General features: G+C 38.5%; 1 non-coding gene across 1 annotated transcript; it reads right to left on the reverse strand.

Annotated features, from left to right (window-relative positions):
* Positions 1-11,545: 11,545 nt before the first annotated feature.
* Positions 11,546-11,618, reverse strand: TRNAA-UGC (transfer RNA alanine (anticodon UGC)). Its single transcript has one exon. It is a non-coding gene; the product is annotated as a tRNA-Ala (tRNA).
* Positions 11,619-23,968: the final 12,350 nt, after the last annotated feature.

Consider the following 23,968-nt stretch of genomic DNA (forward strand, 5'->3'; position numbering starts at 1 on the left):
GCCAGCTTTCTTGACGAGCACGACGTTCGCCAACCACTGGGTGTAAAGTACCTCCTCGATGGCATCTGCCTTTTGGAGCTTGGCGATCTCTTCCTCTATCACCTTTTGCCTTTCCGGACCATGGTTTCTCCGCTTCTGAGCCACAGGAACTGCATCTTTATCGATGTTGAGTTTATGGGTGATTACATCTGGGCTAATTCCTGGGAGAACTTCATCCTTCCATGCGAAGACATCTTCAGCCTTACAGAGTACTTTGGTGATTGCATCTCTGATCTTGCCTTGTAGCCCCTTAGCTATCCGCACCTGCTTCTCTTCTGCCATAAGGTACATTTTGGTCTCGCCCAAGGCCATTATGACACGCTCCTCTTCGTCTTCTTCCTTAGATTGAGGGCGAATCATTAAGGATGCCGAATATGTTTCTTGGGCCACCTTTTGACAACCTTTGACCATCACACCTCCTTTCACCGTGGGAATGTAAAGTGTCAAATGGCGAATAGAGATAAGAGCTGCAACTTCGGAGATAAAAGGTCGTCCGAGGATAATGTTATAAGCTAATTGTCCATCCAAGACCGAGAACTCCAAATCTCCTCTCCAAACTTGATCATCGTCAGCAAGCTCACAATCCAAAGTAACTTGGCCTTTCGTCTGAATGGTATGACCTGTCACTCCCAAAATGTCGACCACCGTCGGCTCCACATGGACGGGATCAATCCGGAGTTTGGCGAATGCTCCTCGGGTAATGACATTACATGAACTTCCCGTATCAATCATTACCCTCTTCATTTCCCAACCTTCAACCATCATGGTGACGACCAGTGCATCCGCATGGGGTGGAATCTCAGGACCTGCGTCTGAGAAAGGGCGGTTTAATGATGTCCTATTAAGGGCGGTCGTCTTCGCCTTTTTCAATGCTGGCTGATAACCAGGTCCGCCTGCTATGACATTGATGGTACCCTTTCCTTTCTTCTTTGGGTCCTCCTTGGATCTATCATCTTCTTTTCCTTCCGCTTGGATGAACCGATCCAATTTACCTCTTTCAATGAGTCGTTCAATTTCTCGAGCTAACTCCCAGCAAGCATCCGTATCATGGCCATTTTTCATGTGATACTTACAATAATTTTTAGGATTTTTACCTTTATTGGTGTACTCCCCCCCTTTTGGCTCGGGGTATGAAATGCTCCGCTTGTGCTGGCTGTTCTCAATCCACATAAGAACTTCACTTTTAGAAGCATTGAGAGGTGTGAAGGAGGTGACAAACGTCGATTTGTTCTGAGAATCCCTTCGTTTGTTCCGAGAGGAAGAATCCTGACGTTTGTCTTTGTCCCGGTCCCGAGGACGAGATTCGCCTCTGTCCTTTTTTGGCGATGATGGCGAACCTCGGCGAATGTCATCTACTTCTATAAAGTCTTTACAACGCTCCATTAATTCTGCCATGCTGGTGGGCTTTTTGCGAATGAGATCCTCTTGCAAACTTTTACAGGTACTGTTTCTCACAAAACACTCCATAGCTACGGAGATATCTACGTCAACGATTTGTATACATAATTGGTTGAAAGTGTCCACATAGTCTCGGAGGGGTTCGTTCGTCTTCTGCTTTAATTCAAAAAGCTTTCCAGATTTCACCACTGCAGGAATGCAACCAGCAAATTTAGCACAAAATTCCCTGCTTAATTGATCGAAGCTGTTTATTGATCCTGGAGGTAGAGATTGAAACCACAAATAAGCTGGACCTCCCAGCGTGGTGACAAACATTTTGCAGAGCACGGGCTCGGTGGCTCGATTGAGCCTGGCCAAGATTCGGTACTTTCGAACATGAGCCTCCGGATTGTCTTTGCCTGTGTATATTGCAAGATTAGGAATCTTGAAAGCTCTGTCGGTTTCCTCTGCCTCGATCCAAGCTGCAAAAGGCGAATCCCTATTGGCGAATGGATTATGCCTAGCATTTTCTTCGTTCATTTGGAGTACTAGGGCCCTCACTCTATCATCAAAATTCTCCGGATCCGCCCTGGGGTGACCCCTTCGTGGCGATCTGCTTGGAGAAGAATAAGAGGAAGAACTTGACTCAGACGATGGATCTGATGGCGAATGTCTTCCTGCATTACCACGTCCGCCCCCTCCTCTCCCTCCACCATCTCCTCCACCACTTCCTCTGCCTGGGGGAGTTGGACCATTTCCTCCTTGTTGGCCTCTAGACGAGGTGTGTCCAACAGTTCCTGAAGATGGATGTGGCGGTGGTCCACCTACATGAGATGTTTTTTCTGGCCTTTTAATTCTTCTACGACCAGTAGATGGAGGTGATCTGCCACGACGTGGGGATCTTGCTCGCTTATTTTTATCCTTTTTATGCTTTTTACGAATGGGCTCCTTAAATCCACCAAGAGACGAATTTGTCCGCGGGCGCCTAGGTACATTTGGTCCATCAAGATTAAACCTTGGAACCTCTGATCTGCCAGGAGGGACCGTATCATTCCTTCGACTTCCCTCTCCAGGAAATAACTCCCTGATAACCTGTCGCCCGCCACCCGATGCCGTAGTAGTTATCATGGAATCAATGTTATGAGCTTGAAGGAATGAAGAGCTATGGGCACCTGGTCCCAGACCAAAGTTTAATGGAGGTAAAGATGAGACAGCTGACGTAGATACCGTACTCCAACGAGGAGGAAGAGTCATGAACGCCTAGAGGCGGTTCCCAATTTCAAGCCCATACCGTGCTTCGATATCCTGAGCACACATATCGATGAAAAAAGCAGTGGGCATATTTCCATCGATATTTGTTATAGGAGCAGTTGTGTTAGTGCGACCAGCACTGGATGGTGTAATTATTGGTGATTCAATCCCAGAGGAGGGATTTTGTCCTCCATCGGTCATGATGTTTCAGTGTGAACGAAAAACCCTTTATTTGATCAAGGATTCCACGTTCACCGCACCAATTGATAACAAGGGAGAAAATTCTGATCGGAGCTCGTCCCTGTGGGGGGCGTCGTTGGGTTCGACGGGGGAAACTCCGATGCTAAAGTCAGTATAGAATATGGAGAATAAACTGTATTGACAAAGCTTAGAGAATATAGAAAAGTGTGAGTACCTTGATAGCCCAGGATAGTAGGCTATATATAGTTGAGAAGTTCGTAACCTCTAGGTAACTAGAAAGTCTCCATTAATGCTCATTTAATGGCGGTTACAAGTTATTCTTAACCTGGCGGGTAAGACAATTAATGATCTTTCATGGTCGAGCCGGCGACCAGGCGTTACTGAGGTGAATGGAGAGATTCGCCTTAGAGATCCGCCAGCGGATCTCTTAGAGCTAATCCAGGGAGATTCGCCAGCCGGCTTCCTTTGCTACGTGGCATACTTTAAAGGCGAATATCTCTTTTGGTCCTCATAATAATATCTTGATGTTATCAAATACGGAGTTAATACGCGCATTTTTCAGCAACCAGGTACCGAATCTCGGTAGAGACTGCCAAATCCCTACACGAGCAGCGAAACATGGAATTTTTGGAGAATTTCTATCCCCAGAAAAGGTCCTTTCGCGACCTGTAGGATAAGTATAGGCACGGATTTGATCCATTTTTCAAACTTTTCCTATTCCTACACTAATTCCTAACACCTATATTCACCCCTATATAAACCTATCACTTACACAAACATTACATCAACTCTATTTAAAACACATTTTCTTCTTCCACAATTAATTCCCCATATCACCTTTACTTTTTACCAAATTTTTACCTATCCAAACATACTTCTTTCCCAAACACAAACTCGATAACCTAACCCTCTATTTGTCTATCTTTCTCACAATTTTTCTATTTTTCTCTCCTAAATCCGACCTTTAAACACCATGCCTAGACATAAGAAGGTTACTCACAAGGTTTCCTCTACCTTTAATAATTGTTTACATTTTGAATATGGATCCATTCAACATTATTTCAAATGGGGACGGGCAGCGATACAAGCACTTTTATGGATATAGCGTATAGTGAAACAGACATTATTGACTTTTTGGATACTCTTTCCTATGCTAAAAAGAATGAGAGAATTACATTTAGGAATTAGGTTCCATTTTATGAAGTTGGGGATGAAGAGATGAGTATTTGGTTTGGATATCATACAAAACAATTTATTGTTAAGCCCATCAATTTTCAAACCAATCCGGTTTGGAGATATTTTGCCTAGATTAGATGAATTTAATTCCAAGCACACTTCTAGCAAGCTCATTAAGGATAATAGTAATTTCTATTTTAATAAATTTTTATCCTATTTTATTTTTGGAATGTTAAAAGGTACAGGTTCGAAGTCAGGATTTATTTGTTCATTTTGGACTACATCTTCAAGGGTTTCGTGGTAGATTATCATTGGAATGCTTTTTGCCAATTAAGTCCATGTTTCTGTTTCAACCACTAAGTAAGTTCCTTTGGTCATTTGATTACGGGTTTTTATTTTGGTTGCTACGGGTATTTTGGAGCAGTTTTCAATCACTTACTCATAATTATTTTCCGATATAAGATTATGCCGCACTTTGAAGTATGATAAGAAGAAGAAAAATTATTTCTTTTCGAAATAATGGGATTAGATATGCGATTGTCTATGAAGAAATAGGTGAGATGTTTGGTTTTCCTACTAGCAACTTTGATACACATACGGTTTGGCATTCTTTGTCTAACCAAGATACTTTTTACCCTAAAGAATACCTCTAGCAAGTTGATTCGGGATAATTGTATATTCTACTTTCATAAGTTTTTATTTTTCTCCATGTTTGGAAGGGTTGAGAGTTCTACAATTCACGTTCGCGATGTGTTTATACTTGATTGTATTTTCAAAGGTCTACAAGTTGATAGCATTGGCATGCTATTCGACAATTTACACCGTGCCTCCGCATCCCACACTACGCAAGTACCTTTGGGAAATTTTATTACAGGGATTGTTATGGGAGCACGTGGTGAATTGACAGATTTTCAAAACCTCACTTACCATGGAAATTTACCTCTTTTGGATATTCCGGCTCTTCTTCGAGCCAATTTATTGCTTAAGGAAGGTCCGTATTTGTCTCTTATGAGACACGTATTACACACCTAAATGTTCACACGGGTGGAGGAGCTTCTAGTTCTCACGGGTTAGGTACCGAAGAGGGTGAAGAAGAAGTCGATGATGGTGAGGAGGAGGAGCATGTTGAGCCACAAACACAAGCACAAGGGCATGTTAGTGATGAGCACAATGTTAATGATCATGTTAATTTGCAACAAATTTTGAACCAAATGCATCACACAACCGTCAAATGAATTTGCGGTTAAATGATATTGAAGAAAGCAATCAAGAAATGAGTAATTACCGCGGTGGATGCAAATATACATACTTTGAGGAGAGAGCACACGTCAACCCGACGCCGGTTGTTATCATTTTTCCGTCTTCAAGGCGTAGTGACCACACCGTCTCCACTGCGTTCACCTTCACAAGAATAGGTTTTATATTATCTTTTCTGAACTCATTTATCTTTTTGTGTTGTTTTTACTTAAGTTTGGTACACTACTTTTATTATTACGTTTGGTACTATTCCAATTTTACTATCTTATGTTGGATGCTTTACTTTCATATTTTTCTATCTTATTTCGTATGCTTTATTTTCGTATAATTTTTCGTATTTTATCAATTTTTACACCAATGAGGACATGGTCCAAATTAAGTGTGGGAGGAGATATTGCATATATCATTATTTTTTATGAATAAATGCAATGAATAAGAATGAATGACATTTATTCAAATATAAATGCATGTTAATAATTTTTAGTAATATACAATATGCAACAATTGTTTTATGCAAATGCAACATATATTACAACAATATTTTCCAAAAATGACATTACTTTATAAACATTATTATTTTTATAAACCATATATTTTCATATGTTTAAAAATAATATTTTAACTTATGATTATTTTTAGGTCATATTTATCGTTAGAAATAATATTTCTATACGGGCAATATTTTTTAAATTTTTATATAAATCTCCGAAACGATTTTATCAAAAATGTCTCGAGTAAATGTATTTAAGTAAAAAATTCTTTATTCTTAATCTCTATTTTATATCATGCAAATTCATGATAAAATAAATCTTATTTTACAATTTTCAATTAGGTTTATAGGCATTAAATTGAACTAACAATTTTAGCTCGGTTTGATTTTCGTCTTACATTAACACCAATTGAAGTTTTTAAGGTTACTTTAGCCATAATACATGTTGAATTTTGAGTCAATATAGGATGAATGTGCTATTTTTCTTTTTCCCAATTTTAATTTTAATTTTATAATTCATGTTAATTAAATCAATTAGTCATATTCTTAACTTTTGGCCACGATTGAGACCAACCTTATCACAATCGAGGTATGAAAGGAAAGAAAAGTAAGTAAACGGTACTTTTGGCCACGATTGCGACCACCCTTATCACAATCGAGGTATGGAAGGAACGTTAAAAAGAAAAAAAATTAAGCGTGTTTAAAGTTTAAAGTAACGATTGCGTCCACCCATGGCATGGTCGGTATCTCTTAAGCGAACAAAAAATAAAAATGCAAATAAAGTTACGATCAAGACCACCTTTACCTCGGGCGTAACTAAGCAAATAAATTAACCTAAGTACTTAATTCATTTTAATATATATTTAGTATAATAGTTTAGGTTTGGAAAAAAGAAATTTTGTGCTTTGAAATGCCTTGAGACGAAAGACTCAATAACATGCGTGCTTATATCGTCCCGAATACTTTAATTTTAAAATTGAAACACAAGACGAATGATATATCGCCTTTATACTAGTTAGTTTGGTATTTTGCGTATAAATTTGTCATGCGAAGTTAATCTTTTCGGCTTAACTAATTTAAAAAGTAATATAAAGATATATGTTTTATTTTCATAAAGAGATTAATTAAAGGATAAATTCAGTGAAATTTTGCTCGGGACTAGCAAAAGATTAAGTGTGGAGATTTGTTAAGCCCAAAATATACCTAAAATATCATTAATATTTACATCAGTTTTGCTATGAAATCATGCTGTTTATATCTATTTAGAGTACTTTTACGTCCGAATATGTTTCTTTCATTCAAGGTACCTAAATATTTGGTAAAATCCAAATAGGAACGGAAAGAGGTTAAAAACGAAGCAAAAACCATAAGTTACGAGCCAAAAAGACGAAGAATTCAGCACACCGATACGAGGAAGACGGGAACGGAGTCAGAACCGAGAGGAACATCTGGAATCTCGGCAGACATTCTAGAATCTTGGTAGAGATTTCGAAATCTCGGTAGAGATTCTAGGTCGCGACCGAGATTCCCTAATCTCGATCGCGACACGCTAAATTTCGGCGCCTCTCTCTTTCATTTCGAAGACAAATCAACAGCTCCCTAATCTCGGCAGGGATTCCATGATCTCGGTAACATCAGAAATTCCTGCAGCACATCTTTCACATGTTTAATTTCAAAGAAACGCGTCTGTTCGGGTGGATAGAAACGTCTCTTCGCAGCGGACACGACCTTTAGACACGACTCTTCAACATCTATAAATAAAGAGTTGATTTCAGAGTTGTAGAGAGTTAGATTAATTAAGAAGAGTGCAGAATTTATGCAGAAACTCTGACTCAGAAATGAGTCAGAGATTAGATTTCATTTTTGTAAAAGCAATCTTGTCGTACACAAGTTGTTCTTAAATTAATTACAAACACAGTAGCAATTAGATTTAGATTAAGATCTGTTCGAAGACTAGTTTACATTTTGGTAGTAGAAATACCATCTCTATTCCGAAGATTCAGTGAGAAGATTACGTAGCGGATTCGACCCCGGAGCCTGACAAACTCTAACGAGGTTTGAGGAAAGGATTGACGACCCGGAACTCCAATGTCGTTTTGAATGCTTCCATGCTTTTTGTTCTCTGTAAACTTGTATCAATTCACACTTTATCTAATAAAGTTCATGTAATTCAATATATTTTTATGTAGCACTTTGGTAAATGATCCGAAGTGAGTTCTGGTGTTTTCATTAAAACGTAGTTAAATTCAATATCTTTACAAGGAAACTTTGTTGAACACTTAGTCAAATTCATTCTTATGGACGATATGATCGTTAAGTCGGCTTATCGGAAATAAGTATTAATTTGATTAAGGTAGCGATCTTGCCCGACCGTAGGAAGATCGTCTACGGTTCAAAGTCTTTTAATTGAAGGAGTTTACATTATTACACATTTATAATTTATACAAAGTTTAAAGTTGTTTTCTTTGCTTAATGCAAATGAGTACAATTATTCACTTGGTCTAAACACTAAACGTTTCTGTTTTGTAATTCAAACTCAAAACAGAATTGATTTCTAACATTCTACATATGTTCTAATATGATTCTTATTAATTCAATCTCAAAACCAAATTCAATTAAATGATTTTCCATATTATAAACCTAAAACGTGAATTAAACTGAATTAAAATAAGTTTTCGTTAAAAAGCGTTCCCTGTGGGATCGACATCTTTTTATTACTACAAGTGAAACCGTGCACTTGCGGAAATCGCTCAACACTAGTAGCACATCATAATCATCCATCTCCACAACATCACACATAGCTTCATCCCCATAAGCTCCAATAGTGAAAGGAACCTTACACCAATGAGTGACTTGAAGTTTTTCCACCTCGTTGACCCAACCAAGGCGGTAAAGTCCAGGATGTGTCTCGGGAACCAACTCAAACTTACTCAAGGCGAACCGACTAATGATATTCACTTGGCTTCCTCTGTCGATCACCATCTCACACTTCTTCCCACGAACTAAGCATCGAGTTCTAAATAATCGATAACGTTGGCTATGCTCCTCTTCACTAGGCATCGGCACCCTCGTCACCAAATACACATTGTGCTCTTTGCCATCATCATCAATTTCATAGGTGTATTTAACTTGGCTCCACTCAACACTTCCCGACTCATCTTCATCTTGGAACCAGCCTTCTTCACCCTCATAAGCATCTTCGTTTCGGTTCCACCCAACACTCCCCAACTCATCTTCATGATGGAACCTACCTCCATTATACTCATAGATATCTTCATTGTAGTTCTGTTCAACATCCTCCAATTCATCATCACAATAGAATCTACCTTCATTATCTTCATAAGGAGCCCCGTGTCGATCCCACTCAACACACCGACACTCATTCTCTTCATAGTAGACTCTATCTTCATCTTCTTCCCAAACGGTCCCATACCGGTTCCACTCAACTCTTTGACATTCATCCTCCTCATGGTAAACTCTACCATCTTCATCATAATCAAACTCATATGCACTATGAAAAAGTTCACTATACTCACATATTTCATCTTCGGAAGCGCTGTCTCTCTCTCTCTTCAACCTCATCCTCGACTTCACCTTCACAATAATCACGTTCCTCATTTCTTTGTAGCTCATTCTCGGATTGGTTCTCCTCTTCATCAATCTCCTCTTCTAACTCCTCTTCTTCAAGATCGCATTCAAATTCATTTCCCTCTTCATCCACGAACCATCTTTTCCCACGACCTCTCGTTTCCTTCCACTTCTCCTTATAGTTCAAGCCAGCTAAACCATTTGAATAGCTACTCGAACCAAACAACATGTTACACCCAATTATAGTTGAAACACCAACATATCTCCCATCTCCATAGCCATCAATCTCCACACATAAACTAACTTCATCATTCTTCTCAAAGAGATTAATAAACCCAAACTCCTTCTCTCCCTCTTCAAGGTAAATACCCTCAATGTCTTTAAGCATACATATGTAGCTATGCTTAAGAGGCATTTCATCAAACACTTGGGGAGCATCACTTGCTACATTGTTTTCCCCAACATCCTCACCTACAATCACTCCTTCCTCCTCAGCCACACATGAACTCACATTCTCATTCATAACATCATTATCAATTAACCCACAATGAGAATCTAATCCACACACAACATCATAAACAACCAAATCCTCCATAGCAATAGGACTATCCACAACTTCAATATGAGAAATTGGAAGTTTAGGATTTACCTCTTCAATGTGTAAAGGAGAAAAGATTGGTGATGGATCTTTAGGAGGAACTTCTATGGTTGGTTGGGAACCATTTCGGTATCCTTGCTTGAGACTCTCCCAAGATGCCATAAACTTCCTCATTAGCTTGTTTAGCACCCGGAAATCCTCCCTAGAAGTCGCTTCAAACCTTCTCATGGTGGATTTGAGATTTTCCAATCCATTGTTGGCGGTTTGTTCGGATGGTAGAGATGAACTTGGTTGATCCATAGTCGAAAGAAGTCTCCATTAGGAAAACGATCGGCTCTGATACCAAATGATACAGATCGGTTTCGGGACGTGTTAGTTTTAATCGTAAACTAACAAAGGTGTTTCTTCTCAAGCTAAACTTGAAGGAGTTCATCCCAGTTTTATGGACTAAATCCATAGGAAATAACAATTCCCCATTGTTGAAGGTAAAAACCTTAACAAGCTTTTTGAAGAAGATGATAATATATTGATTGATAAAAAGTTAAGTATTACAAAGAGAAAGAGATGAATTTATATCACCTCAAAACCTAAATGGCAAATTACAATAAAGGACAATTACATAGTTAATTAAAAATGTAAAGATAAGGGTAAAATGGGTTGAATATAAAGGGGTGGCATGGATGGTAATTAAGGAGTGGCATGGGTTGTAAATAGGGAGTGGCAAAGTTGTAATTAAGGAGGAAGCTGGAGTAAGGAACAAGTTCTTTAAAATGAATCCAAGCGGAGCGTGCCTAATTCCAAGCAGAGTGTGGATTGGCTGCTGGACTTTTCTCCGGATCATTCATTCATTCACACGGAGCGTGTTTTCACTCAAGCGGAGCATGCCTAATCCAAGCGAAGCATGGATTGGCTGCTGGACTTTTCTCTAGATCAAACCTTCCTTCACGCGGAGCGTTCTTTCATTCACGCAGAGCGTGCCTTAGCTGCTGACCTGCCGTGTGGCACTGTTTTGGCCTCTTTATTCGCTTATTCGTTCGTACTTGGTTTGTCCTCCGACTTCCCTCGCCCTGACTCGATCCTCCAAGGAGATGCTCCACATCAAAATGAGTACGCTTAAGTAAGTACAGATGACTAATAGATCACTGCACAGAGCCAAAAGCTTACTTTATTTTAAGAAAGTTCAGAGAGCCAACATATCACCTCAAAGAAGTTGAGAGAATAAATATAACGTCTTAAAAATATAAGGAGAGTTGAATTTTGTGGACAAATAGAAAGTGCTAGAGATAGAGATATGTTAGGCTTATTTTTTAATTCAAAATTTTTTTAGACTTTTTTTTGTAGACTAAAAACAATTTGATATGTTCATGTATTCATCTACACTTAAATTTTCAATGTAAAAAAGTACATTAATCGATATGAAAATAGGGGTGAGGATCCATGTAGAGTGGGGAGAGGTCTCTATATCGGCTACATTTCCACCTTTGGAAATTCTTTTTTTCCGTTTCTACTCGAATCATGGTATAATTAAATTAATTGCCCATTTTAACATAAAAATTATTAAAAAAGTATGGAGATGCAAGGGATCGAACCTTGTACCTCTCGCATGCAAAGCGAGCGCTCTACCATTTGAGCTACATCCCCATGAATTTTATACATAATTATTTTACAATAGTAACCACGAACTCTACTCTCTCATGATATATATTAGTCAAAGTCAAACTCACATATTATGTAACAATTAATTACATAACAATACAATGTGTTTGATAATTGAATTAACTTCAATTTATAAGGTTTATTTTATCAAATTTAAAGTTACTACACGCTGATTGACAAGCTGACATGTATTATTCTTTTTTTTGTGAAGTAGAATGGCTTAAAGCCCGGGAAACCAAAAAAGAAAAGGAAAACAAAACTAACAACAAACTAAGAGATTTAAGCTAGAACTATTGTTATATTCAAAGAGAATATCCTAGATATCTACATGAAACACACCATACTTGTGATAACTCAAAGTAAAATAATTTTTGAAACTCTCCATCCAATAAGCATCATGGTTGCCCTCAGGTAAGTATGAACAAAGAAAATATCCCAAACACGATCACTAACATTTTGACAGGGTAAGATATGTCGATAAAGATGGTGATACACATCTACATTAATCTTCATGAAGTTCAGAGCAAGTTAAGAATCCAATTCCATAACAACACACTGAAACCCTTAACCCATGCTAACCTAAGCCCAAAATAAATACCCCAAAGCTCCACAAGCAAAACTAAGCATATGCTAAGATTAACAGTAAAACCACCACACCAATTCCCATTAGAATCTCGAATAAAGCCACTAGTTGAAGCCAAACCCATAGTATAATTGCATGCCCCATCTATGTTAACTTTGACTATAATTAGGAGGATTCAATTTGACCCAAAAAAATCGGCTCCGACCCCAGGTTAGCAGAATCTGAGAAGTTAAAGGCATCATCAAAACTTTTAGCTACATCAATAAGGAATCGCCTCTTCTCTCCCTAGATGTTATTACTATAAAAAAAATGAACTCATTTCGCGATCTTCATAACCACTATAAAAGAGTAACAAAGAGAACATCCCTTATTATCTTTCCTGGTGGATTAGGTGGTGGAACCCTGGTTTTTTTGCCAATCTAAGGGCCTTTTTAGTTGTAGCTAGCTTGTCCTACCGTTTTTCCACCATGGTTTCTTGCTCGTTGGTGACTTGTTTGAAAATGCTCATGATATAAAGGAGTTTTTTTTGTAACACAATCCATAAATCCCTATTTGAAGGTTCTAGGGAACCTAAGGGCTTTGCTTATGCATCGATCGATTTCCGACATAATCTGAAAACGTTAGCAGGTGTTAGTAGCGTCATAGAATGTGCCAAATTGTTGTGATGATGCATGTTTTTTTATTATTTTCTGCTTGAGTCGTGCTCATTTTTAGTTTGATCCATGTTACCCGCACTAATTTGATGTGAGAGATCTTATGGTGACTGGAGTTATCTTTTAGTGTTTGAGATAATATAGAAGGGCGAGGCTGTTGACATGCGGCCCCACTCTGATGTCTAAGTTAGCTGAGTATAGATGGAGTTTAAGGTGTATTTATAAGATATCATTGTCCTTAGATTCCTCGGAAGACACTATGGACGTAATTTAGGTAAGTTGCATTATATATGATTTGGGTTTTCCTAATCTTAGGCGGATCCGATGGGATAGAGTCTGACTCAGATTTAGTTGCTTTTCTATTGGTCAACGTATCTGAGGAAGGGTGATGTTCCTGTTTAGTTGAATGTGATGATTCCTATTGCTTTAGACATCCCTATAGCTTAGGTTGGGAAGACGTGCATGGATACTATTTCACATGTTATCAAATATATAAAGCACAATTGTTTACATATTATCTCATTCGACATATCGATTTGTTTGGCAACTAGTAACTTTAATTTTAAAGTTTAGCTCTTCGGCTAACTAATTGAGAAATCGACTAATAGTTAGAACTCGTATCATTTAGTTTTTACGGTAACATATTACTTGTAATAAAAATATTAAAGTACATATACAAATATCCTTAATTGATCAAAATATATTTTGATCGATTCAAGTTGCTAATAAATTACTCTAAAACATTCCAAACACAAATCATAATAGCTATAACTATTATAAGTAAATATAAACAGATTAAAGCTCATATTTTAATTAATAAAAAAAACATAATCAAATTAATTCTATTATATTCCAAATTATTTTCTGAACTTTCTTATAATTTATTAATTTTCTTTTGTTTTTTTATAGAAGCTGGGACGATACACTAGCAATGATCCTGGAATCCCAACTAGGTTGGCACTCCAAGAGCACGCACTGAAAACCCGATATTATTAAAAATAAAATAATGTAACACAAAGGGGAAACAGAAAAACAAAGTAATAAAATAAAATAACAATAAAAAGCAAAAAAAACAAATAAATCAGGGAAATCTAAAGTGACCAACATTACAGATATCATCAAAAAGCAGTGAGTGGCAGAAGTGCGGAACCGATTGCCACCACATAATGCCGGACGTTTCTAGAGCAGAAAAAAGAGAAACATGGTGGCGCAAAACCCTTTCTCCCACCCTATTCTTTTCGGTCGCCCTTCACGATTCCGTTGGAACAACCTGTCCAACTATTGGAATTACTCTATATAATTCAAATATCAAATATGAGTTATCTCTTGTACCGTAGAATCTCGTTGAGTGGTTGCAGCGGAAGAATCAAATCGTGATCTTGGATTATCGGTCAAGCATCTCCTACGATAATGTTAATCAGAAGAAGATGCGATGTTTTCACGAACTAAGAACGAATATTGAGAGAGAGGATGGAGAGGTGTGCATCCATCCTTATTAATTATTATTTCGTTAAATATTTTTTTCTCTTTTCTTCATTTTTTTTTATTTTTTTCTCTAGTCTATTGATTTTGTTCTTTCGATGTTTTTATTTTCTATGTACTTTTTTCCTTCTCAAACCTTTTATTTTAAGATGATTTCATTCGCTTCAGATTTTATTAGTATACCAACTCACTGAGTTATAATTTATTAACAGAACATTTCAAATATAAACGCATAAATTTTTTAAAAACACTTAAATTTATTATTGTTGTATATCAAAAGAATGCGCATACTTAGCGTTACACTGAATGACCGCACATAAATTAAGTAATTGTTATTATTTTATTATTATTTTTTTTTTTTTTTTGAAACAATTTTATTATTATTATTATTATGAAAAAAAAGTAGTTTTTTTGAAGTTTAAGTACCAAATTAGCTTTATCAAACAGCTGCTTCCATATATTCGATATATTTTGATAGAGATATTGGGCCGTGTTTATGGAATAGGAAAGTTCATGAACTGACCTATTTGTTTAGGTTATGGGCTGGACCTTCATTTGGGCCATAAAGAAGAAGTGCATGGAAATAAAGAAAAATCGCAATTAAAAACTTTGGAGATGCGGAGGATCGAACCCTGTACCTCTCGCATGCAAAGCGAGCGCTCTACCATTTGAGCTACAACCCCGTGACTTCTTCAAGTGGAATTTATGATTAACAATACATAAATTTGCAATTTAACCCCCTTTTTAACTCAAACTCAAAAATTGTGTTATCATTTTGCTAAATACGTCGAGGGCTCCATTTGATTGGCCAAGTAAAACTGGCACTTTGATCTCTCAAAAACAAAACAAAAAAAATAATAATTTGAAATAAGAAAAATTAAATTAATTCTTAAAAACCTATATGAAAATTAGAATAGAATTAAAAAAAAACAATTCTGGAGATAAGCAGATTCGATCCAAACAGACTTTTCAAAATTGAATATAAAAAAATATAGCAGACATTTAGTCCCTCAGTTTCTTCTTCGGACTTGATTGAATGAAGGGTAAATAAAGAAAGGGTAGAGAAGGATAGAGAATGGTAGGGAAAGGTAAAGAAGGGAAAGGAGTTCAAAACCCACCGAATTGGTGGGTTGAAAATTGGATGAAATTAAAAAAAAAAACAACCATTCAAAACTCCTCTATTACTTTACCCTTCTAATTTTTTTTTTTTTGTGTTCCAAAAATTGGTTTGTAAAAACCCTACTAACCCTTTCCCCTTCCAAACAAGGGTTTCTATCAACCCTTACTAACCATTCCCTTATTAACTTCTCTAAACCCCTCATCCAATCAAGCCCCTCGTCTTTCAATTTAATACATTTCTTTCTATATTTTTGGCTTAATATATCATTTTCTTACTAAACTTGTCCAAAAAGTTTTATTAGTGCTCTGAACTTTCAAAGTGTCTCGATAACCCTCCAACTTGCATAAAATATTCAGATAGCTCTCTCAACTTGCATAAAATGTAATCAATTAACCATTCGGTTGCAAAAAATTAATTTACATACAGAAGGTGTGTTACACACACTTTAGAAAAGTAAAACAATTAAGGTCGGGGTATCCGATTCTAATATCAGAAAAGATAAATTTTACAGTTGAGCAAGTAAAAACTTCATTTTTAACATGTTAACTACGTAATAACATTTTAAGATGCTCGCAATACATCTTTCACATGCAACTTATTTTTTTACAAGCGAGTGATTAATTGATTACATTTTACGCAAGTTGATGGGGCTATCTGAACATTTTATGTAAATTGAAAGGGCTATCAAAATATTTTGAAAGTTCATGGAACCAATCAAACTTTTTAAAAAGTTCAGGGGACAAATGATGTATTAAGCCTATATTTCTTTATACGAAATTAAATTAGATATTTAATAATTTGATTAAAAGTCTTGATCTTTCAAAGTTTTTTTTTTTTTTGAAGAGCAAATAGGCGTTTATTAGACCTCAAAAAGGTAAGCAGCAATAAAAGGAGGGGGAACAGACTCCCAGCTCCTTGGTTCAGACGAGGAACGCACTGCTCGTGCAAGGGCATATGCAATGACGTTCGCTGAACGACAAACAAATCTAATCGAACAGGATTCGATAGAATGTAAGAGTGTATTACACTCAACAATAATAGAATTAAAATAGGAAGATGAGCAGGGGGCTTTGGTGAACGCCTTAACAACTAGAAGGCAGTCCGTTTCCAACACCACGTTTGTCCATCCCTGGTCCTGTATCCACTCGAGAGCCTTTCTGCAGGCTAGTGCTTCAGCTAGCAGCGCGTTCATGGGGCAGTTTGCATTACCGTTCCATCCTGCAACGAATTTTCCTTCGCTATCACGAGCCACCATTCCAATACCTACCAGTTGTTCATTCTCAAAAACGGCGGCATCAACATTAACCTTCAGCTGACCTCTCCCCGGAGGAGACCATATGACCGGGGAAATCGGTGTTACTGATTGTACTGAGCCACGAAGGCGGGCCTGCCTCCATCGGAAAAGGTAAGTCGTTGCTCTGCTAAACACAACCCCTGCTTGTTCGTGTTGTTGCTTCCATACCAGCGCGTTCCGAGCATTCCATATCGCCCAGCATAGGACCGCAGCCTGTTCCCCAACACGATCATCAGTTAGCGCTGCCACATACGTCCAGAAGCTCCCAAAATCGTGGCAGACCGAGCTGACATCACCCAACAGTGAAAAATGCCAGACTTCCTTCGCCTTTGCACATTCGATCAGTGCGTGGAAAGGGGATTCCAGGGCCAATCTACATCGTGGACACACTTCATCAACCGGCACAAACCGAGCTTGGAGATTCTGCAGCGAGGGGAGGCAGTTAGCTGTAGCTCTCCAGATCATGTCTTTCACTTTAGGCGGGACGCTTAATTTCCATATGAACGCCTAATGTTGAGCTGATCGATCCCCTGTAGCCACAAACTCACCAACAGCCTGAGTGTACCCCGATTTGACAGTAAAAAATCCATCTTTTTCATGACACCAATACCAACGGTCGGGGTTCGGACTGATAAAACTCGGAATCTGTAAGATCAACTTCTTATCCCTCTCGTTGAACATATCCCGCAGTAGATCCTCGTCCCACTGATTCGAACCAGGGAATCGCAACTGGTTGATCGTTGTCAATTCCAAACCTGGGGGGCAGGGGCTCTCCACGCATGGATTTGGTGCATGAAGCCAAGGCGACTTCCATACCAACGTATCCTCTCCATTTCCGATCGCACGCCGCAGGCCCCTAGTAATCACAACTCTTGAAGCCAACACACTTCTCCAGATGTAGCTCGGGTTGTGTCCAATCTGTGCCTGCATGAACTCACAGTGTGGAAAGTACTTTGCCTTATATACTTTTGCCACTAGCGAACTTGGATTAGCCATGATCCTCCATCCTTGTTTAGCTAGAAGGGCTAAGTTTAATTCGTACAGTTTCCTAAACCCCATACCTCCAAATTTCTTAGGAATGCACAATCTCTCCCAGGATTTCCATCTGATACCACCTGCTTGCTGTCCCGTTGTACCCCACCAGAATGAGTTCATCATTCTCTCCAATTCAGCCCATAACATCTGTGGCATTAAGAACAGCCCCATAACATAAGAGGGTAACGATTGAAGAACGGATTTAATTAGCACCTCTTTGCCTGCCCTTGACAGGAACCTAGCCTTACAACTCTTTACCCTTTTCTGAACCGCATCTGTTACAAATTGAAAAACCTGAGCTTTACTCCTACCAATAAGAGAGGGCAAACCAAGATATTTCCCGGGCCTATCGATAGGGGAAACACCAAGCAAATCACTCAACCTCACCCTTACCTCTTGAGCACAATTTCTACTGAAGGACATCGATGATTTCTCAAAGTTAACTTTCTGCCCTGAAGCTAGTTCGTAGAACTGGAGGCACTCCTTAATGGTACTTGTCTCTTCCGTAGAGGCCTGAAAGAACAAGTAGCTATCATCTGCAAAGAAGAGATGCGAAATCGGGGGTGCTGACCTGGCTATTCGACACCCATGGAGCTTTCCACTCTCTTCCATTTTAAGAAGCATTGCAGAAAGGCCTTCCGCGCACAGTAGGAATAGATATGGTGAGATAGGATCCCCTTGTCTGAGACCGCGCTGTGGAACAATCGGCCCAATTTTATGCTTACCGTTCACAATGAAGTATTTTGCTTTTGATACACACTGGGTAACCAATGCAATGAATCTCTCGCCAAAACCAAGTTTACGCATCATCCCCTCCAAAAAGCTCCACTCGACCCTATCACAGGCCTTAGACATGTCTAACTTCAGCGACACATATCCTTTCTTTCCCTGTGTTTTCCTGTGTAAGTAGTGGTTTACCTCAAAGGCGATCATTACATTGTCAGTTATCAACCGGCCTGGAATGAAAGCACTCTGATTCTGTGATATAACCAACGGTATCACTTGTTTCAGCTGGTTAGCGATGGTTTTGGACACGATCTTATAAATGACATTGCAAAGCGCTATTGGCCTTAAGTCGGTGACCAGTTCTGGTTTGGACTTTTTTGGGATGAGAACAAGAGTAGTTTCATGTATATTATCGGGTAACTGACCTGAGTTTAACCAGTCCAAACAAGCCGTTGTAACTGACGGTCCGAAAATCTCCCAAAAATGTTGGTAAAACCTCGGGTTGAAGCCATCCGGCCCCGGGCTTTTATCTGGATGCATGCTAAACACCGCCTGTTTAATCTCATCTGCAACAAACGGTACTTCCAGTTCCATCGCCATCTCACTTGTTACCTTAGGCCGGACATATTGAAGTACATAATCAGCAGAAGAACCACCTGAAGAGAATATAGCTTGATAGTAGTCATGGATGTGGTTAGACAGCCCAGAGTTCCAATCCAGCCAATCCCCAGAGTCATTCAGTAGCCGCTGGATAATATTCTTCTTCCGCCGACTCGAGGCCGCTGCATGAAAATATTTAGAATTTAAGTCACCGGAACTCAGCCATAGTTGACGGGATCGCTGCCGCCAGAAGGACTCGCGTTGGTGCAGTAGCGTTTCAAGTCGCTCCCTCGCTGCACGCACATGTTCCTGAAGCGTAGCACTGTTCGCCGATTTGTACTTCCGGATTTCGTTTTGACAGCTTCTCATGTCCTCTCGGAATCGACGCCGGAGCTGCTCGCCCCATTCAAACAAAGCCGCACCATACTGATTCTGTCGACTCACAACGTCAGACCCTTCCGCGCTCTTCCAAGCTCCCCTAACTCGGTCACGCAACCCCTCCTCCATATACCACGAATTCTCAAACCTGAATTCCCGATGCTTGAAACCATACTGATTCCGAACCGTTAATGCAATTGCAGCGTGATCAGAGACACACGCATCCTCATGGACTGCTACTGCATCAGGGAACAATGACAGCCAATCCGCTGATGCAAACACCTAGTCTAGTTTTTCCTCGATATAGTTTGTAGACCCTCTACTCCTCTCCCATGTAAATCTATGACCTGTGGTTTTCACCTCATATAACTCGCATTGGTCAATAGTATCACCAAAACCAGTCAACAGTGATGGGGGATGCAGATTACCACCACGCTTGTCAGCAGCAGAGAGCATATCATTGAAATCCCCTATTATGACCCACGGGAGAGAGCTAGCACATTTCAATTGCTGTAAGAGATTCCACGACTCCCTCCGTCGGCCCCGCTCAGGATAGCCATAGAAACCGGTTACTCGATACTCCGGCAAACCTTGATAAGATACACTAAAATCAATGAAGTTGTTTGAAAAGCGAAGAAGATTAGCAGTATTCCGATGCTTCCACAAAAGAGCTAGACCGCCACCATTATTCATAGGAGGCACAAAAAACAAACCATTAAAAGCCATTTTCTTCTTCAACACCTCAACTTTTTCTTGGTTACATTTCACTTCGATCAGGAAGATGAAATTTGGGCGGAATCTAGTCACTAGTTCCTGTAACATTCGAACTGTCCGGGGGTTGCCCATGCCCCGACAGTTCCAGCTTAACATGCTCATTGATCCCCGCGGGTCTGGCCTACATCACCCGCGTTGTTTGTATTGTTATTTCTTTCTCTATTGGCCAATACATTTGCATCCCCCATCTCCGTTCCTCCCCCCTCTCCCTTCCTTCTCCTCTTAACATCAATGATAACCAGCGGAGGACCTTCTGTATCCGAAGTTAGTGTCGGCTGCACATTCTCCTTGTTGCCCCCCATATCCGTACCGCTCTGCTTATTCTCTGCACCTCTGCTGTTTTCCCCAGAGTTTCTCCCTGTTTCGTGTACATTGTGATTAAACACCCCTGTTGCCCCTGCTTCTGATATACCAGACACTGGTGGAGCCGAGAGGAGGAATCGCGACTGAGTTGGCGGCTGAGCTCTACGCGGAACTGCCCTCAACCAGGCCCCATATAGACGCACCACATTTGCAGGGTCGGTTTCATCAAGTAGCTTGGCACAGAACCTCTCCGGATGCCCTATACATCCACAGTAGAAACAGAAAATCGGTAGCCTCTCATATCGAAATAGAATCCAAGAAAAAGCGCCACCTGCCTTGCCAATCTGCATCTTCCGCTTTAACGGTTTGGAGACATCAATCCTAACTCGCACCCTCATATAGGTCCTCAATTCCCTGGTAAAATTGTTGGGGTCGGCTTCCACAAACATCCCTAAGAAGTTACCTACGCTCACGGCTACACGTTCCGACATAAAGCCTGGCGGAAGGTCGGCCACCTGCACCCAAAAACATCCATGTTGCAATGTAACTGTGAAGGGGTCCTAGTCCTGCGATATGCATTCAGTGAGGAGCAAATGTTGGTCGAAGGTCCACGGACCACCTTTCACAACACGGTCACGTTCAAAGGGATGAAAAAAGTCAAAACGAAACAAGTTAGGCGTTACGTCCACGATACACAGCCCTCTAGCTGGTCTCCACGGTTCTGCGAAGGTGTTCTTCATGATAGGGGCCCTGAACGGTCTGTCCGTATGCAGCTTCCCTACGAGACTCCATCTCGGGGGGCCCGACTCTACCTCTGAAGGATCATTCGGAAGCTCAATACGAAGACGATTCTCTTCCTCAATTGTTACAGCATGAACGAAAGCTGGTTCGAGATCCATGACAGCAGTACAGAGAATAATCGAATTGATTTCAGGTAATTGAAACAGGCAATTGGTTCGGATTTGGCGAAACCCTAGGTTGATTGTAGCCCTAGCCGCACGTAACCCTCGTCAGCTGCGAGACTTTCTTAATTCTTTGATCTTTCAAAGTTAGTATTATTGTATTTCTGAAATTCTGTATTCGGATTTTTTAATATAGTTGGTTAATAAAATAGTAATCATAATACAGTAATTACCACTTCATCATTCCCTATTCATTTCTCAATTCCCTTTCCAATACATTAAGGTGCGGTTTCGTTATTCCGGAATTGAATTGAAAACAGCAAAGAATAAAATAGATATTAATAATTATTCCTATGTTTAGTTACTGAAACAAAATAAAATCAAATAGATCATTTTTTTATTCAAAAGATAATATTGCCCTTAAATATAATTTTTTATTTTTTTAAAATTTTAATCATTACCATCAATTATTCAAATATTTAATATATATTATTTTAAAAATATATAAAAAAGAAGAAAAATGGAAAACATGAAAGGCAGAAAAAAAAAGAAAATTAGAAAAAAAAACATGAAAAATTATAAAAACGAAAAATTATAAAAACACGAAAAATGAAAAAGATGTGGGAAACAGTAAAAACACAAAAAAAAATACAAAATAATTATCCACGTTCATATAAGTAAAACCCCGAAAAACAACAAAAACGATGAATATTTCTTTAATGTTACCATTTTATATAAGTAGAAGTACTACAATCACTATGTCAAAAAATTCAAAGAGCATGTAATCAAACAAAAATAACAAAAACTGTTCCACAGTTGTGATACATCATTGCAACAACAATAATAATAAAAGTCTGTCACATCAAGATGATATTGATATGGATTGTTAGTCGAAGTAGATGGTTTTGATCTTAAACCCATAAAGCGTTTCTTCTCGAGCTAAACTAAAAGGAGTTAATCTCAGGGTTTCACAGACTAAATCCGTGGAATGATGAAATTCTCATTGTTGAAGGTGTAAAACCTTAACAAAACTTTAAAGAGAAGATAATAGTTTTTTATTGATAAAATTTCAGGAATTACAAAGAAAAAGATGAATTTATAACATCTTAAAACCTACATGACAAATTACAAAAAAAAAGGGCAAATGCATATGCATACAAAAGGGATAAAATAGGTTAGAGGTAAAGAGGTGACATAGTTTGTAAATAAATAAGAGTTAATGGCAAAACAATGAATTTGAAAGAGCAGGTTGATGTTAGGTTTGTCTCTTTAATGAGCAAGTAATCCGACCAAAGTCGAATAGATACCCTCAGGAAGGTCGGAACAAAAACACTCAAGAGTAGTCCGAAGACATACCTGACCGAAACCGAATAGATACCTCCAGGAAAGTCGAAGCAAAGACACGCAATAGTAATCAAAGTTAGATCTGCTAGATTACCACTTCCCGATTTGAACCTGTTCATACAAACAAATTAAGCTAAAAATAGATAAATGTTGGATTAATTTTATACCCAATCGTTTAATAATAAAAACAAATAAAATAATATTTATTTTAGTAAAAACAAAGTAAACATAATATTAATTGTATCCATATTTAATGTCTATATACAACTTGTAAGAGCATCCCTAGTGCAACCAATTTGGTTGTAACTTTTCACAAATTGGTTGTAACCAAGGAGTAGGGAGCTTGTTACTAAACTTGGTATGTAACCAAATTTGGTTGCATACTTTTTCTTACACTAATTGAAGAAATAAAGCAACAAGACATAGTTTTAGTTGGCTAATATTATATAAGGTCCTTCCTGTTTAATATTTTTTTTTGTTTTTTAACCTTTTTAAAAATGTGAAATAACAACTACTCTAATGGACTGTAACTTTTGGGTATAGTTTATCCAGGTGGCACTCCTAAGTTACTATCTCCCATAGAGATGCTCTAAGAGCATCTCCAATAGAGGTGCCTAAAAGAGTGCCAAAACTTACTAAAATATAGTATTTTATTGTCTCTTTCATCCACATCATTTTTGACAACTTTTACTTAAAAAATGCTCCAATAGAGGTTGCTTGAAAAGTTGCCACTATAAACCAAATTATTATTTTATTATAAATAAAATGTTCCAGATTTTATTATTTATAGGAGAGTATATTAAAAAATAATTAAACAATGTTGCTAAGAGGTTGCCAAAAATTGGCAACTTTCCTTGGCACCCACAATCACTCCAATAGTGGGCACCCTTTAAAAGTTGCCAAACCTAATGCCACATCAGCTGACACTCTTTTAAGCACCCTCTATTAGAGATGCTCTAAAGCTGCCTGCTGCATATATCAAAACCGTACTTTTCACTCAAAAGAATTTCATATTATTTTGAAAAACAAATAATTAAAGGGAAAATTACAAATCTGGGTCAAATGGGAAGCCCATTTACATATTAAACCCATTTACTAATTCTACTACATATCTAGACTGATTTTGTGTGACTTTCCAAAA

This window comes from Euphorbia lathyris, chromosome 4 (genome assembly GCF_963576675.1).
Source record: "Euphorbia lathyris chromosome 4, ddEupLath1.1, whole genome shotgun sequence".
Lineage (NCBI taxonomy): Eukaryota > Viridiplantae > Streptophyta > Magnoliopsida > Malpighiales > Euphorbiaceae > Euphorbia > Euphorbia lathyris.